Source organism: Rhinatrema bivittatum, chromosome 7 (assembly GCF_901001135.1).
Source record: "Rhinatrema bivittatum chromosome 7, aRhiBiv1.1, whole genome shotgun sequence".
Taxonomy (NCBI): domain Eukaryota; kingdom Metazoa; phylum Chordata; class Amphibia; order Gymnophiona; family Rhinatrematidae; genus Rhinatrema; species Rhinatrema bivittatum.
This window is the reverse complement of record NC_042621.1, coordinates 48,593,265-48,612,196: the sequence shown is the minus strand read 5'-3', so window position 1 is coordinate 48,612,196 and position 18,932 is coordinate 48,593,265.

The following is an 18,932-nucleotide window of genomic DNA, read 5'->3' as shown; positions in this document are numbered from 1 at the left end:
AACTAGTAACGGTCCTTCTCCAGGGTCTTCTTTAGTGAACACTGAATTGAAGTATTTGTTTAACATTTCTGTCATCTCTCTCCACACATTGATCTTTGTCACCTTTCAATTTCACTATACCACTTGAACCTGTCTCTTTCTCTGATATATCTGAAAAATGTTTTGTCACCTCGCTTTACCTCTTTGGCAATCCTTTCTTCCACCTGACGTTTTGCTTTCTTGATTTCTTTCTTCATCTCCCTCAGTTTCACCAGATATTCTTCCCTGTGTTCCTCATTTTGGAATCCTTTATATTTCTTGAAAGCAGTTCGTTTTGCTTTTATTTTATCAGTCACCTCCTTTGAGAACCAGATCGGTTTCTTATTTCTTTTACTTTTTTTTACTTTTCTAACATATAGATTTTTTGCCTTTGTAATTTCTCCTTTTAGTTTGGCCCGCTGCTGTTCCATTTCTCTCATTTTCTCCCAGTCTTCTAATTCTATGTCCAGGTATGTCCCCATTTCGACAAAGTCTGTATTTTTGAAATTCAAAATTTGAGTCTTCGGGTGACCTCTCTGTATCCTATTTGTTATATCAAACCTTACCATTTGATGATCACTAGTGCACATTAGAGACATTATCCCTGTTAGTGAGCACTAGGTTGAGTATAATTCCCTCCCTCGTGGGTTCCATTACCATTTGTTTGAACAGAGCCCCTTGCAGGACATCCATTATCTCTCTACTTCTGGTAGATTCTACAGAAGGGAATCTCCAGTCTACATCCGGCAGATTAAAATCTCCAGCAATCATTACTTCTCCAATCTTTCCCACCTTTTGGATGTCTTTGACCAGCTCTCTGTCTAGTTATTCCATTTGAGTCAGAGGCCTGTAAACCACTCCAGTAAAAATGGATGCACCATCATCTTTTTCTAGGACTGCCAATAATGCTTCTTCTCTACCCCACATTCCTTGCTGTTCAGTTGCTTGGATATTGTTTCTATTTATTTATTTGCTTTTCTATACTGATGTTTGTTAGAACATCACATCAGTTTACAATAAAATATATAAAGCATAGAAATAAAATAGGTTACAAAGTTACATCTAAAATATAAAAGCAGTTAGTTAACATATGCAATAAAAATAAGCGTAAAAGTAACGATAAAACATAAAAAAAACTAATACCAAACAAACATAAACAAATTAAAACTATTAAATATAAATAAAGCTATATAAAAAGACTTTGCTTTAAGGCTTGAATATCAATGTAGGTGAATATTATGAGTAGGCCTGCTGGAACAGCCAGGTCTTCAAGTTTTTTTTTAAAGTACGTGAATTAGTCTCAAGTCTCAATTCTTGTGGTATGGTGTTCCAAATGAAAGGACCTGATAGAGATAGTGCTTGGTCCCGAACGGAAGTAAGGTGTGCTAATTTTGGTGAAGGTATTGGTAAGGTCCCATTGCTGGCAGAGTGGGTGATTCTTTGTGGGGTCTGGAAATGGAGGGAGGCATTGAGCCATTCTAAATTTTGATTATATAATGTTTTGTGGATTAGTGTTAGGCTTTTAAAGAGTATTCTGTGCAATATTGGAAGCCAGTGGAGATCTTTCAGAATCGGTGTAATGTGGTCATTTGATCGAGTGTTAGTAAGGACTCTGGTGGAAGCGTTTTGTAGAAGTTGAAGAGGACTAAGTGTGGATACTGGAAGTCCTAGTAGTATAGTGTTACAATAATCAACTTTGGAAAAGATTAGTGCCTGAAGAACAGTTCTGAAATCAGTCTGATGAAGGAGAGGTCTTAATTTTTTTAGTTCTTGTACTAAAGAGTACTTGACATAAAGAGCAACTCCTTTCCCTTTTTTGTCATCTCTGTCCTTCCTTAACAAGTTATAACCTGGTATGACTTTATCCCAATCATGAGAATCCATGAACTAAGGGGATCATTTTCAAATGGGGCCGGAGTCAAAGCGAAGTCGGCCCCGGAAGAGGAGGAGTCGGGGCGGCATCGGGGCCGACTCTGCGAAGATGTCGCTGACGGCGAAAAGGTAAGGGCCCCTTTCGCCGCCAGTTTCGCGTCCAATAGCACCACCTTTTACGATGGCGCTATTGGGTGCGAAAGCCGGCAGCGATCGCACCGCGGAGGTGCGATCGCTGCCGGCTTTCGCAGGCCTGCCCCCCCCCCACTTCGCCATCCCGCCCGCCCGTTATCGCCGGATTTTGTAAGGTCTGCGACCTTACAAAATCCAGGCCTATGTCTCCGTAACAGCAACAATGACAAGTCCGCCTCCACCATTAGGGCCTGCAGGTCTGGTTTTATATTGCCCAAACTCCGTGCATTTGAGGTTATAGCTTTCCAATTTTTCTCCCTTGATTTGTTTCGCTTCCTAGTCACCTTTTCTGCTTTTTTGAGCTGATTGATTTTGGTATTTTCTCCTCCCACTTCCTGTATTGATTGGGGGTGACATGTCAATTTCATTGGCTATCACCTTGCACACGCTGGTCTGGTGTGGTCTAATTTGTGATGTGAACATTCTTAAACTGACTGATTTAATTAAGCGATTGCTCGGTTACATGACTGCTTAGTTGCTTTTTTTTTTTTTTTTTTTTAATAACCCTGTGGTAGTAAAAGGTGGATGCTACATGGCTTCTTGTGATATCACAGACATTACAAGAAAATAAACTTCAGCAAATTTCTTTGTGAATCCTTCCCGTCAGTGTAATATACACACATAAACTTCCCAGTTTAGGTAATGTTCACAGTGCTTCGGATGTTTATAGTAGTGGCATAGGTTGATTGCCAATTTGGTCTGATACTTCTACGTAGAACATAATTCTCTATGGGAACTGTAACCTGCAGCTGATATCTGAAATAAAGCTATACTGGGAAAAAGCGTGAAGGGAATTGCAATATGAAAAGAATCTTTGGTTAAGCAAAGTTTGTTCTCACAGACTCACTTCAGTGCTCATCAATGTTGCTTCATGAAAGATTAAATCCTCTGCTTTTTGAAGTGAGATGGTCCCAGTTTAGCTCTGAGGGCCACGGCAGAAGCATTAGCATCACGGCTTCTGTCAGATTCTTACCAACCTGTGAATTCTGTTCCATACCTCCTCGCTGACTTTTAATGATGAGGATGAGATGAGAGTGAAGGAGGCACGGAGCTTGCACCCTGCTAAAACATTTCAGTGTTTGCACAAAGATGCCAATTACTGTATTACAGGGGTGTCAAACTGCAGTCCAGGAAGGCCGCAAACCGGTCTGGTCTTCGGGGTAACCCCTAATGAATATTCATGAGATGCATTTGCATGCATTGTCTCTATTGCAGGCATATAGATCTCATGCACATTCGTTAAGAATTTCTTGAAAACCAGACCGGTTTGCGGCCCTCCAGGACTGCAGTTTGGCACCCCTGCTGTACAGTTGCTAGGGAGAAATTGTAATCACTTCACACACCTACTTATAAAGAATCTTAGAAAATGTTCCACCCATACAGGTTCTTCAGATTTATGGTTAAGAGCCATTTTGTTGAAGAAAATGACAAACTCATACTCCATGTGGGAACATGCAAAGGGAACTCCACCTCTGGAAACAGGGTAAACTCAACGGGATTTTGCATTATTGTATTTTTTTCTTGCTGTTCCTTTTCACTGTTTGCATACATGTAGACAGTGTTTTTCGTGTGTTTGCTACATTTTTTTTGTTTTGTTTCTGCATTTTAGCACACACTGAAACTCATTTAGCATGCACTAAATAATTTTGGCGCATGCTAAAACGCAGGTGAGAATCATTGTGTTGGGGGTTTTTGTATCATTTCAGAGGATAAACATAGAAACATAGAAATGACGGCAGAAGAAGACCAAACGGTCCATCCAGTCTGCCCAGCAAGCTTTCACACTTATTTTTTTCATACTTTTCTTTTACTCGTCCCTTTTAAGTAACATTTTGGTTCTATTTCCCTTCCACCCCCGCCATCGATGTAGATAGCAGTGCTGGAGCTGCTTCTAAGTGAAGTATCTAGCTAATTGGTTTGGGGTAGTAACCGCCGTCATAGCAAGCTACTCCCACACTTGTTTACCCAACCTGTGCAATTCAGTCTTTGTTGGTTGTTGTCTGAATATAAATCATCTTTTCTTCATTCCCCTTGCTGTTGAAGCAGAGATCTACACTGGGTATGCGTGAAGTATCAGTCTTTCTCCCCTGCCATTGAAGCAGAGAGCTATGCTGGATATGCATTGAAAGTGAAGTATCAGGCTTATTTGGTTTGGGTAGTAACCGCCGTAACAAGCAAATTACCTAAATTACCTAAAATGTTGCTAATATTTCCCTGTTTAAAAATGACATCCCTACAAATCATGCGCAGAGGAGATTTACTACAGCCTTGGGCAGCAGTTAAATATATTTAGGTGGCAGACACATGTGTGGCATGTAGGAAAGCATTGCGAGATTGGCAGAATCGCTCTGAAATCAAATGGCGGGGAGCAGAATTGTGGACCTGCTGTAGTTATAGCTTTCTATAGGGTTGGGTGTGGGGGGGGAGGAGGCGGGGGCCTCTATTGCATGTTCTAAACCTTGACCTTGACCTTGACAAATATCTGGAAAACCTAACCAAGTATATTTTGTAGCTGCAGTATAAAGGGAAAACAATTATCTCCTGATATTTACACACTTATACGCCTCTGAGATTTGTCAGTGTCGAGACTCCGTGTTTTTATGCCATTCGCATTATTATTATATACTAGACAGTTTCTCAGGTTCGTGTCTCCAAATCAGTTTTCCACCTACCAGGAGAGGTATGAACCTCGTTCTTAAGACAGGATAAGCAGTCAGAGTATGAGCTCAGCCGTGTTGCATGTGTGATGGCCAGGATCTGGAACGTGCAGCTCGCCCTTCACTGTTTGAGCGTGGGATTTTTTTTTTTTTTTTATTTCTCTTCTGCTGTTTTGGGATTCAGGTTTCTCACGACAAATCGCTCAGCTGTCCTTGTCAAAATCTAGAAATTATCTGTCACCGAGGGATGGAATTTGACATGTGAATTTAATTCACACCCGAGTGCAATCAGCGTCATCTCAATAATGTTAATCTGTAGCCAAAAGACTCTCTCTCCAGTGAGACCACTGTGTGCATGAAGTACATTTGGAAATGCCATCTTAAAGTCGTGAATGGGAATTAGATTTGCAGATTTTAGATCATGCATTGGGCAAATTAACTTAAATGATTTATTGCACCATTTACTTCTGGCTTAGTCATTCTACAGCTCAGAATGACATCAAAACTGTTATGTAATTATATGGAAAATGTAGACTGAATCAGTACTGTATCAGTACTCTGTACACGATGTTAGTTGGCGGAAAATGCTTTTGGTAGGAAAGCATTACTTATTTTGCCCATATTTCTGCATTAATGGTATCATGACCTCCTATACAGGAACTGCATTACTATTACTATAATTAGAGATTTTACAATGCATTCCTTTCAGATTTTTTTTTGTTTTCAGGATTATCTGCAGAACCGTAGCCAGGCAATTTGGCATCTATGCCCAAAAGTAAAAGTGCGCCCTCACCCTTTACACAATACACGACACCATGAGCTGGAAGATTTGTATTTGTTTCATTTAAAACACTATTATTGATAATCTATAAGTAGACACAAGCGTGACCTTTTGGTCTGCACGGATATGGTCCTTAACCTCTACCTGAATTTACCTTTACTCTCTACCCATCTGGTTAGTAATCTGTGCCTTGTTAAGGAGTACAGGTTGAAAAATGAGTATTTGATTTCTCATTATATTAAACTAACTAGGCTCTAGATCTCATTAACAGCAAAGCAAACTCCTTCCACTGCCAGACACATTGGGATTCACCACAAAACTCTTCCAAGAACAAACTCAGAACCTTTGTAGCAAGCTGTCGTACCATAATAGCACTAACATGGAGGATTCCTGTAGCAAACCAACCTTCCCATGAAAAAGGCATCACTGCTTATGTACTAATGGGCCCTAGAATACCACTATACCTCCTACCAGAAAAATAGAACAAGCTGGACTGCTACAAATTCTTACACAAACTAAACACCAGCCAAATCCTTTCCCTCTGTCCTAAACGCAGACCCTCACCAAATACAAAATAAGGGACTAGAAATTACAAATAGAAACATGCTAACGAAAACTGAACCAGAAACTCCAAGAACCTTTTGGACTTCTGGTCCCCCTGAGACTTCTGTGATTTAGTGGGGAGGGGGAAATTCCCCATGATTCTCTCCCTCCTCCCTTCCTTCCCGGGGTGGACCCAGTATTCTGTCTCTTCCCATTACCCCGACCCCACTCCAGGACAAGCTCCAGCACTTTCCCCCACGCCAGGATGGATCCCAACGCTCTCCTCCTTCCCCCCCCTCCCCCGCCCTTGATAGGCTCCAGCACTTTCTCCCTTCCCTCCCCTCCCTCCCCCCTGCAGACTGGCATGGGTTAGCAGGGGGAGGGATGGGAACAGGGTGCAACCTTTCTCTCCCTGCCTGCCCGTGACGCACACACCCATTCTCTCCTTCTCCGTTCTCCCCAGGCCTCAACCCTTTGCAGCAGGGGACTAAAAAAAATAAATATTCTCAAATCTTTATATTTCTTGATTGTCTAAGGCTTCTCAGTTTCTTCCTTTATGTTTCTTGGTCCCACTTCAATATCATTTCTGATTTCTTCATTTATTTTGATTTCTTGACGTCCATATTCGAAGGGGTATTTGTCTGAATAACTTTCAAGGTTTTCAATTCCTATCCCTTTAACCGGATAAATTTTACTTAGACAAGAATTTATCCAGATAGAGGTATATTATATTTACATGCACTGCCGAGGTGCCAACCAGAAAACCCTGCAAAAAAGCAAGAGATACTTGGAACTTATATAGTATTGGGCCCACTGTAATGCGTCTTGGGCATGGGCATGACCCTCAGAGAGCCACGAGAAAAGGGAATTTCTATATAAAAATAGCACTAACTGCCAGCACTCAAACAGCAACAACCCTACCAATGAAAGTTAATACTGCAAATATTACTCCAGGCCTAAATACTAATACACCCCCTATTAGGAAAACAGAACACGCCAAGCTACTATAGATCCCTACATAGAAACTACACACTAATGGAATATCTTACTCAGTCACACATGCAAAACACTGACAGATTCTCAAATACAGAATAAAGAGACCATACAGTATCAACAGAAATATACAGACAAAACCTTAACTGGAAACTGCAACAAGCCAAATTCTGTATGCATTGCAACAATGTAAAAAATAGAAACATTACCATTCCTTATAAAACAAAATTAGTAAAACCATACCAATCAAAAGAATAATTCAAAACAATTAATGAATAGAATAACATTCAATAATTAAAACCTCATATAAAACTCTTCCAAACATCAATAAAATATTTCAAATCAGACACTTCAAATAATACCCAACAATTAAAATAAGGATAAAAAAAATCCCTGTTAGCCATAGATCTAAATCAGAGGATTGGGTACAGGAGGCAATCAGAAGCATCAGAGAACAGGCCGAGCTCAATACTAGGAAGGCATGCCAGGGGAGATGGAATAAGACAAGCACAAAAATTCAACAAAAAAGAAACTGATTTGGTTCTCAAAGGAGATGGCTGAAAAACTAAAGGCAAAAAGATCAGTATTCAGGAAGTATAAAAGAACCCAAAAAGAGGAACACATGGAAGAATGCCTGGCGAAACTGAGGGAAATGAAGAGAGAAATCAGGAAAGCAAAAGGTCAAGCGGAAGAAAGGACTGCCAAAGAGGTAAAGTGAGGTGACAAAACATTTTTAAGATATATATGAGAGAGAAGGAAAGCCCGAAGTGGTATAGTAAAATTGAAATGTGATAAGGAGCAATGTGTAGAGATAGATAAAGAAATGGTGGAAATATTAAACAAATACTTCAGTTCAGTGTTCTCTAAAGAAAACCCTGGAGAAGGACCGTTGCTGGTTGACAAGACTGTAGAAGGGAATGGGGGTAGACACAATTCCTTTTACAGAAGAGAATGTATGGGAAGAACTAGGAAAACTGACAAGGTCATGAGGTACATCCCAGGATACCAAGTGAACTCAGAGATATCCTAGCGGGTCCACTGAAAGACCTGTTCAATAAATCCTGGAAATGGGAGTGGTGCCGTGAGATTGGAGAAGAGCAGTTGTGTTCCCACTTCAAAAGAGTGGGAGCAGCGAGGAGGCTGAAAACTACAGGCCAGTTAGCCTCACCTTGGTGGTGGGAAAATTAATGGAGACTCTGCTGAAAGAAAGGATACTGAACTATCTACAATCTGGACCCAAGGCAGCATGGATTCACCAGGGGAAGATCCTGCCAGATAAATCTGATAAATATTTTTCATTGGGTGACTAGAGAATTGGATTGAGGAAGAGTGCTCAATGTGATTTACTTCGATTCAGCAAAGCTTTTGATACAGTCCTGCATAGGAGGCTTGTGAATAAAATAAGAACCTTGAGAGTGGGCGCCAAAGTGGTGGTGTGGATTATAAACTGGTTGACTGATAGGAGACAGAGTGTAATAGAAAATGAACCTACTCTGATGAGAGAATCGTGTTAAGTGGAATGCCACAGGGATTTGTATTGGGACCAGTTCTGTTCAATATTTTTGTGAGTGACATTGCAGAAGGGATAGAAGGTAAAGTTTGTCTATTTGCAGATGATACTAAGATCTGCAACACTGTGTTCAGTTCTGGAGTCCTTATCTCAAAGAGACAGGATGTAGGCGGTCCAGAGAAGGGCGACCAAAATTGTGTGGAGTCAGTATCAGAAGACTTATGAGGCTAAATCATCTGAATATACGTATACCCTGGAAGAGAGGAGGTACAGGGGAGATATGATACAGACCTTCAGATACCTGAAAAGTTTTAATGATGTGCAAACAACAAACCTTTTCCGTTGGAAAGAAATCAGTAGAACTAGGGGTCATGAAATGAAACTCCATGAAGGACAACTCAGAACCAATGTCAGGAAATATTTCTTCATGGAGAGGGTGGTGCATGCCTGGAATGCCCTTCCAGAGGAGGTGGTGAAGACAAAAACAGTAAAAGATTTCAAAGGAGCATGGAATAAACACTATGGATCCCTAAATGTCAGAGGATGGAAATGAAGAAAAGGGTTCAGGGGGTAACTTGCTGGTGCAGTTGTTACTACCCTTAACCAATAAGCCTTGATACATTTGATGCAACTCCAACATTGCTCTCTGCTTCAAAGGCGGGGGGGGGGGAAGGGGAATTGGATTCAGACGGCAATGTTCAAGGTCTCCGACTTTTTCAGTCTGGGGAACTGAAAAGCATGGGTAAACTGCACAGAGCAGCAGTTACTACACATAACAGAAGGCATTGCATTAATACCCTTAACGAATAAGCATTAATGCTTTTGATGCAACTGCAACATCACAATCTGCTTCGACGGAGGTGGGTGGGCTTTGGTGGGAAAGAGGAATTTGGATTCAGAGACAACCAACACGAGCCATAACATTTTTATAGTCTCAAGTACTGATGCACAAACATTAGGGACAAAACACAGGACTACTGTTATGAACCTGCCCTGGCTAGCGCCACGGGCAGCTTCTCCACCTCTCTTCTTTTCACGCGGCCCGGAGGCCACTGACACTTTCCTAGCACGGCTGTAGCCATCCCCGTGCAGCCTTCATGGCCAGGAGATCGCAGACATTAAGGCGCTGCGGCCAGGAAGCTGCTGAAGCTGTTCCCATGCGGTCCGGAGACCGCCGGCATTCCAGCTGCTGCCCGACAGTAGGTAGCCGTCTGGGTGCACTCCTATGCGGTCCAGAGGCCGCCGACCTTACCTTGTTCTCTCCGCGGAGAGGGGCCTTCTTCCTCGGCCTTGCCTGCAGCATGGAGCCGCCTTCAGTGTCTTCTCTGCGGCTTGGAAGCTGCCTCCCACATCGGGGCCTATTCCAGCCCTGCTCCTGCACTCATCGGCAGGGACACCGCTCTCCAAGGTCCTGACCACTTCCTTCTTAGGCATGAGGCCATGCCTCTCTTCTGTTCTTAAAGGGCCAGCGTGGGAGTGGGCCCCCTGTGATGTCATCGTGAGAGCCTCCTCTTCAGCCCTATAAAAAGGGCCTGTCTTCATTGCTTCGTTGCCTTCGCAAGGAGCCAGTCCTCCTTAGGACTTCTCGTCATCTTGCTTCTCATTGGTACTCTGTTCCATGTTGGTATTCCATGTCTTCGTCTTCATCAAGGTCTCTTGTCAGATCCTGTGTCTTGTTCATCTAGATCCTGATTTCCTGATGTGTAGTCCTCTTCTTTGGATGTCTTCTTGTCCTCAGCTTCCTTTATCCAGATGTCCTCTGCATCGGCAGTAGAAGATTCCGGCTTTTAATCCGCCGAGCTTCAGGTTCCACACTCCGAGTTCACTCGAGCTTCATGCCGAGCCTTTTACTCCGAGACCCTGGGATCCTGAGGCCCTTCTCCTTTTCCTGTAATCTGTCCAGATCTTCGGAGCCTCTTGCGTTTGCCTTGTCCATATGAATGAACTCTTCATAACCTGTATCGTAATAGCGTGGTCTGTGCCTTGCCTTAACTGGATGTGTAGGGCGCGCCTCGGTGTAGGCCTCGTCGGAGTCTTCGTTGTGGAACTCCTATGTAACCTGAGATGGGATCCATCAGCGTGGTCCGCGACCAGCTTTGATTGGCTGTGTAGGGAGCGTGGTGTGGCAATACCTATTCAGAGTTCTTCAAGTATCTTTGTGACTCTTTCGGAGTCCTTCTCTTCAAGCAACCTGAGTCCGTCTCAGTTCTTCAAGTCTTCATGTCAATTCTTTAAGTATCCTGTGTCTCATCTCAACCTTCAAGTCTTCGTCTCAACCTTTAAGAATCCTGACTCTTCGTGTGTATCGCCACGTATCCTGAGTTTTGGTCTGAGTCTGATGTCTTCACCCTTCAGCCTCTGTCCGTCCGGTCACATTTGCTGTTCCGTATGGCAAGTCCAAAAGGGGTCGGTGGGTTACCCCAGAGACCAACATTGCATAGCTGGGTCTCTTTGATGCGATCAGGTTCGGCTGAGGTCAGGGTCCTGCATCTTCAGCCTGTGCTTGGACACTCATCGCCTGCCTCGGCGCTTCCCGGAGCTCCTCTGTGGTCATGTCATGGCCGAAGGGTACACAATCTCCCAGAAATGGGACCGCATCCAGTGTTCCCATAACAACTACTTCTATGGCCTAGTCCATTATCAAAGTACATCAAACAGCACTGACTGATATATGGGGGTAACCTGCATAGCATGACAGATACTACCATGGGAATTGTCATGATCTCCAAGAGGAGTTAGCAATCTGGTGTGTTCTCCATGAAGAGTTAGCAATCTGTTGTCAATCTATTAACAAAGCTCTGTAGAGAAAGCTGGGAGTTAGCAATCTGTCAGAAAGCTCTGTTGATAAAGCTGGTATTAGCAATCTGTAGGGGTGTGCATCCGTTTTCCACGTATTTGTAATCCGCAACTTATTTTGTCCTATCTGTTAAATACGTGGGGAGGCGAAATGCATCGCGACTCCCCACGTATTTAACTGATTTCTGTTTTATTCGGCTACCTAAATAAAAATTTAAACCCCCCACCCTCCTGACCCCCCTCCCCCAAGACTTACCAAAACTCCCTGGTGGTCCAGCGGAGAGTCCAGAAGCCATCTCTGCATTCTCACACCCTTGTTTGCCGGTTTCATCATGGCGCCGATAGCCTGTGTCACAGGGGCTACCGGTGCCATTGGTCAGCCCCTGTCACATGGTCACCGGCGCCATCTTGTGCTCCTACCATGTGACAGGGGCTGACCAATGGCACCAGTAGCCCCTGTGACATAGTATGGGCAAAGGCTATCGGTGCCATTTTGAGTCCTGGCATTGGACGGCCGGCGTGCAGGAGGTCGCTCCGGGACCCCCGTTGGACCCCCAGGGACTTTTGGCCAGCTTGGGGGGGCCTCCTGACCCCCACAAGACTTGCCAAAAGTCCAGCGGGGGTCCGGGAGCGACCTCCTGCACGCCAGCCGTCCAATGCCAATACTCAAAATGGCGCCGATCGCCTTTGCCCTCACTATGTCACACATAGTGAGGGCAAAGGCGATCGGCGCCATTTTGTCTCAAAATGGCGCCGATCGGCTTTGCGTCTCAAAATGGTGCCATTTTGTCTCAAAATGGCGCCGATTGCCTTTGCGTCTCAAAATGGTGCCGATCGCCTTTGCAGTCCAGCAGCAAGAGGGGGGCTTTCCAGTCTTTTGCATTGAGTATCACATGTATGATTTTTTAACCGCCGGTGAGAGATATTATGTGTGCACTCAGTGCAAAGAGCTCCTGGCTCTCAGGGAACAAGTCTGATCTCTGGAAGCTAGAGTAGCAGACTTGAAGGAGCTGAGGCAGACAGAGAGATATATTGATGAGACACTCAGGGACATAGTAGCCAAGTTCCAAATCCAGTCTGGCAGCTCCAGTGCTGCCTTGGATCAGAAAGGTCTTCCAGTAGGAGACCATCACCCTGGTGTAGCAGGAAGTGATCCTGTAGCAAGGACCTGCTCTCCAGGTGATGCATTGTCCTCTCGCACTGAGGACAAGTCTCCCAGGGCTACTGCCCAGGAAGGAAGGGTTAGGCCAGCCATCATAGTTGGTGATTCAATTATTAGAAATGTAGATAGCAGGGTGGCTGGTGGACGTGAGGACCGCCTGGTAATTTGCCTGCCTGGTGCGAAGGTGGCAGACCTCACGCATCACCTAGATGGGATTATAGACAGTGCTGGGAAGGAGCTGGCTGTCGTGGTACATGTGGACACCAATGACATAGGAAAATGTGGGAGAGAGGTTCTGGAAGCCAAATTTAGGATTTTAGGTAGAAAGCTGAAATCCAGAACTTCCAGGGTGGCATACTCTGAAATGCTTCCTGTTCCACGTGCAGGTCCCCAGAAGCAGGCAGAGCTCCAGAGTTTCAATGCGTGGATGAGATGATGGTGCAGGGAAGAGGAATTCAGTTTTGTAAGGAACTGGGGCAACTTTTGGGGAAGGGGGAGACTTTTCCGAAAAGATGGGCTCCACCTTAACCAGAGTGGAACCAAGCTGCTGGTACTAACTTTTAAAAAGGAGATAGAGCAGCTTTTAAACTAGAACAAGAGGGAAAGCCGACAGTCACTCACCAGTGCATGGTTTGGAGGAATATATCCTTGAAGGATATTAATGAAACAGGAGAGTTAGGGCATCCCAACAGAGAGGTTCCAATGAAAGCAAATGTAGTCCATGTGCCTATATGTAAAAAATCACCTGAGCTAAAGATTTCCAAATTATCCCTAACAACTGAAAAGCAGGTTTTTAATACAAACACAAAACACACTTTGAAATGTCAAATGTCTGTATGCCAATGTCAGAAGTCTAAGAAGTAAGATAGGAGAGGTAGAGAGTGTATAGCAGTAAATGATGAGATTGTCATAATTGGCATCACAGAGACCTGGTGGAAGGAGGATAACCAATGGGACAGTGCTATATCAGGATACAAATTATATCGCAATGATAGGGAGGATCAACTTGGTGGGGGTGTGGCAACTTTATGTCCGGGAGGGTATAGAGTCCCAACAGGATAAAGGTCATACAAGAGACTAAATGCTCAGTAGAATCTATATGGGTAGAAATCCCATGTATGTTGGACAAAATGGTCAGACAGATGATGAAATGCTAAGAGAAATCAGGGAAGCTAACCAATTTGGCAGTGCAGTAATAATGGGAGATTTCAATTACCCCAAAATTGACTGGGGAAATGTAACATCAGGACCTGCTAGAGACATAAAGTTCCTGGATGTAATAAATGACTGCTTCTTGGAGCAATTGGTTCAGGAACCAACAAGAGAGGTAGCTATTTTAGAATTAATTATTAGTGGAATGCAGGATTTGGTGAGAGAGGTAATGGTGGTGGGGCCACTTGGCAATAGTGATCATAACATAATCAAATTTAAACTAATAACTGGAAGGGGGGCAATAAGTAATTCTGCAACTCTAACACTAAACTTTCAAATGGGAAACTTTGATAAAATGAGGAAAATAGTTAGAAAAAAACTGAAAGGTGCATCTGCAAGGTTAAAAGTGTTCAGCAGGCATGGACATTGTTTAAAAATACAATCCTAGACGCGCAGTCCAGATGTATTCCACGCATTAAGAAAGGTGGAAGGAAGGCAAAACGATTACTGGCATAGTTAAAAGGTGAGGTGAAAGAGGCTATTTTAACCAAAAGAACATCCTTCAAAAATTGGAAGAAGGATCCATCTGAAGAAAATAGGATAAAGCATAAGCATTGTCAAGTTAATTATAAAACATTGATAAGACAGGCGAAGAGAGAATTTGAAATGAAGTTAGCCATAGATGCGAAAACTCATAATAAAAACTTTTAAAAATATATCAAAAGCAAGAAACCTGTGAGGGAGTCGGATAGACTTTTAGAGGACCGAGGGGTTAAAGGGGCTCTTAGGGAAGATAAGGCCATTGTAGAAAGACTAAATGAATTCTTTGCTTCCGTGTTTACTAATGAGGATTCCCGTTCCGGAGATGGTTTTCAAGGGTAATGAGTCAGACAAAATGAACCAAATCACTGTGAACCTGGAAGATGTAATAGGCCAGATTGATAAACTAAAGAGTAGCAAATCACCTAGACCAGATGGTATGCATCCTAGGGTAATGAAGGGACTAAAAAATGAAATTTCTGATCAATTAGTTAAAATTTGAAACCTATCATTAAAATCAACCATTGTACCTGAAGTCTGGAGGGTGACCAATGTAACTCCAATATTTAAAAGGGCTCCAGGGGAGATCTGGGAAACCTTAGACCAGTGAGCCTCACTTCAGTGCTGGTAAAAAGAGTGGAAACTATTCTAAAGATCAAAATCATAGAGCAAAAAAAAGACATGATTTAATGGAACACAGTCAGCATGGATTTACCTAAGGGAAGTCTTGCCTAACAAATCTGCTTCATTTTTTTGAAGGGGTTAAGCATGAGGATAAAGGTGAACTAGTAGATGTAGTGTATTTGGATTTTCAGAAGGCGTTTGAAAAAGTTCCTCGTGAGAGGCTTCTAAGAAAACTAAAAAGTCATGGGATAGGAGGCGATGTTCTTTCGTGGATTACAAACTGGTTAAAAGACAGGAAATAGAGAGTAGAATTAAATGGTCAATTTTCTCAGTGGAAAAGGGTAAACAATGGAGTGCCTCAGGGATCTGTACTTGGACCGGTGCTTTTCAATATATTTATAAATGATCTGGAAAGGACTACGACGAGTGAGGTTATCAAATTTGCGGATGATACAAAATTATTCAGAGTAGTTAAATCACAAGCGGATTGTGATACATTACAGGAGGAACTTGCAAGACTGGAAGATTGGGCATCTAAATGGCAGATGAAATTTAATGTGGAGAAGTGCAAGGTGTTGCACATAGGGAAAAATAACCCTTGCTGTAGTTACACAATGTTACATTCCATATTAGGAGCTACCACCCAGGAAAAAGATCTAGGCATCATAGTGGATAATATTGTCGGCTCAGTGTGCTGCAGCAGTCAAAAAAGCAAACAAAACATTAAGAATTATTAGGAAGGGAATGGTTAATAAAACGGAAAATGTCATAATGCCTCTGTATCACTCCATGGTGAGACAGACCATATCTTGAATACTGTGTATCTTGAATACTGTGTATTAACGATCCAATACTGTGTATTAACGATCTTGAATACTGAGTATTAACGATCCAAAGACAACGACAAACCTTTTCCGTCAGAAAAAAATCAGCAGAACCAGAGGTCACGAGCTGAAGCTCCAGGGAGGAAGACTAAGAACCAATGTCAGGAAATATTTCTTCACGGAGAGAGTGGTGGATGCCTGGAATGCCCTTCCGGAGGAAGTGGTGAAGTCCAGAACTGTGAAGGACTTCAAAGGGGTGTGGGATAAACACTGTGGATCCATCAGCTCTAGAGGAAGTGTATAAAGAGGAGGCAGCAAAACACTGCACGGAGCGGCAGTAGCCACAGAGGCATTCACGGAGCGGGATGCCAGTGGCCAGTGGTTGGTGTTCCACCTTCACGGAGCGGAAGGATGGAGGCCTGCCATCTCCATATTTAAAAAAAAAAAAAAAAAGGGGTGGGCAAGAGTATGTAAAATTAACGAAGAGTTCATAAGCTATAGGTATTACCAATTATTAGGCTTATTCAATATTTGTTGATAGATAATGTGGCTTTCAATGCATACTTCACTTTCAATACATATCCAACATAGCTCTCTGCTTCAACGGCAGGGGAGAAGTAAAACTAATAGTTCACGCATATCCAGCATAGCTCTCTGCTTCAACGGCAGGGGAGAAGTAAAACTAATAGTTCACGCAAATCCAGCATAGCTCTCTGCTACAACGGCAGGGGAGAAGTAAAACTAATACTTCACACATATCCAGCATAGCTCTCTGCTTCAACGGCAGGGGAGAAGTAAAACTAATAGTTCACGCATATCCAGCATAGCTCTCTGCTTCAACGGCAGGGGAGAAGTAAAACTAATAGTTCACGCATATCCATCATAGCTCTCTGCTTCAACGGCAGGGGAGAAGTAAAACTAATAGTTCATGCTTATCCAGCATAGCTCTCTGCTACAACGGTAGGGGAGAAAAAAAACAACCAATAAGGGCTGAATAACATAATCTGGGTAAATAAATAAGTATGTGTGTAGCTTGCTTATTGCGGCGGTTACTACCCCTAACTAATCAAGCTTGATATTTCACTTGGATGCAGCTCCATCACTGCTCTCTGCATTAATGGTGGGGGTGAAAGGGAAATAGAACCAAAGGTTACTAGGAGCCAAGAGAAACAGATAAGTATGAGAAAAAAAGAAGTGTGAGGCTTGCTGGGCAGACTGGATGGGCCTATTGGTCTTCTTCTGCCGTCATTTCTATGTTTCTATGTTTCTATGTGTACAATTCTGGTCGCCGCATCTCAAAAAAGATATAGTTGCGATGGAGAAGGTACAGAGAAGGGCAACCAAAATGATAAAGGGGATGGAACAGCTCCCCTATGAAGAAAGGCTGAAGAGGTTAGGGCTATTCAGCTGAGGGGGGATATGATAGAGGTCTAGTTATTAGATATCGGGGGTGGGAGGGGAGTAGTGAACAAAAGCAAAACAGGGAACACACTCACAGTGGGATCACTTGCTGTGTAGTTATACTTATGTTAAAGTTCGTATTGTGCACTGTTTATATAACTATCTGTACCCATGTGTATGTCGTTTTCCTGGCAATAAAAATTATTTTGAAAAAAAAAGATCATGAGAGGTCTTGAACGAGTAGATGTGAATCGGTTATTTACACTTTATAATAGAAGGACTAGGACACATTCCATGAAGATAGTAAGTAGCACATTTAAGACTAATCGGAGAAAATTCTTTTTCACTCAATACACAATTAAGCTCTGGGATTTGTTGCCAGAGGATGTGGTTAGTGCAGTTAGTGTAGCTGGGTTCAAAAAAGGTTTGGATAAGTTCTTGGAGAAGTCCAGTCCATTAACTGCTATTAATCAAGTTGACTTAGGGAATAGCCACTACTTTTAATCGAATCAGCAGCATGGGATCTTCTTGGTGTTTGGGTACTTGCCAGGTTTTTGTGGCCTGGTTTGGCCTCTATTGGAAACAGGATGCTGGGCTTGATGGACCCTTGGTCTGACCCAGCAAGGCAATTTCTTATGTTTTTATCTATCTATCTATCTATCTATCATCTATCTATCTATCTATCTATATAAGCCTTGTGTTGGTTGGTTAGTCATGTCAATCATACTGTCATGTCTGCTGGAACAGTGTAAGTGCTGGAACAATGTGCAAAAACAATATGCTCTGTCTGCAAAGCACTGTTGCACACAAACACTCATATGCACACAGTCTCACATGCACGCATGCGCACCACACACATACACACAGAAACACACTTACACACATAGGCAAATATATACACATGCACAAACACACACACATACACACACACACACAGGCATATGCACAGGCACGCACACACACACACACAGAGGCTGTTATAGACCAGACTACCCTAGCAATGCTGGGCACGTTTGTCTAGTAAATAAATAAATAGTAACTTCCATGAAAATTCACTTATTGAGTCCAGATTTGTGGCAATGGTAGAGCAAGACCTTGGCACCTACCCTTTTGAAAATGTACCTGACCTGGTAAAGGTGAGGCCATTTTCAATTTTGAAAAGTGAAAGAAAATCCATTCAAAAGGATAGTTTTCACTGCCTTCCTTTTTGATAGTTAGAGGTCCATATTCAAAAGATTTGTCAAGGTAACTTTATTAAAATTGTATCTGGATAAATCATTATTGTCTGTTTATTTTATGGCTGTTATTAATTGATGGCTTTATGTTTATAAAATGTGTTTTTGTTGTATGTATTGTAATCTTCACTTTGGGCCTTGGGGAATGGCAAACAAGAAATCTAACAAATAAAATAAATTACGTGCACAAAATTTAGTGGGATAAAAAGAAGGTGGGGATGAGGCATTCTAGGAGTGGAGCTCAGTTTATTGGGTCTTATATACCGTCACTCGGGTTCCATTGCAACGGTTCACAGAAATAAATATATTATAAACAATAAAACAATCAAATAAAATACATACAAAACTTAAATTACAACCGATAGCAGCATTACATAAAATAATCCTAAAATACATCAAAAACTCCTGTTCACTCTACCTCCTTTCTCCTAAAATAAGCTACTGTATGAACTCTAAACTACCTAAAACCTAAAGCAATAAAATTGGAATGTTAATACATAAAACATTAAACAGTAAAATAGAGTATAAAACAGACTTCACGGCTGATTGGAATATGCCTCCTGAAAAAGCCACGTTTTAATCCTTTTTAAAACTGTTTATGCAGCACTATCTGGATAAAGTTATCCAGGTAA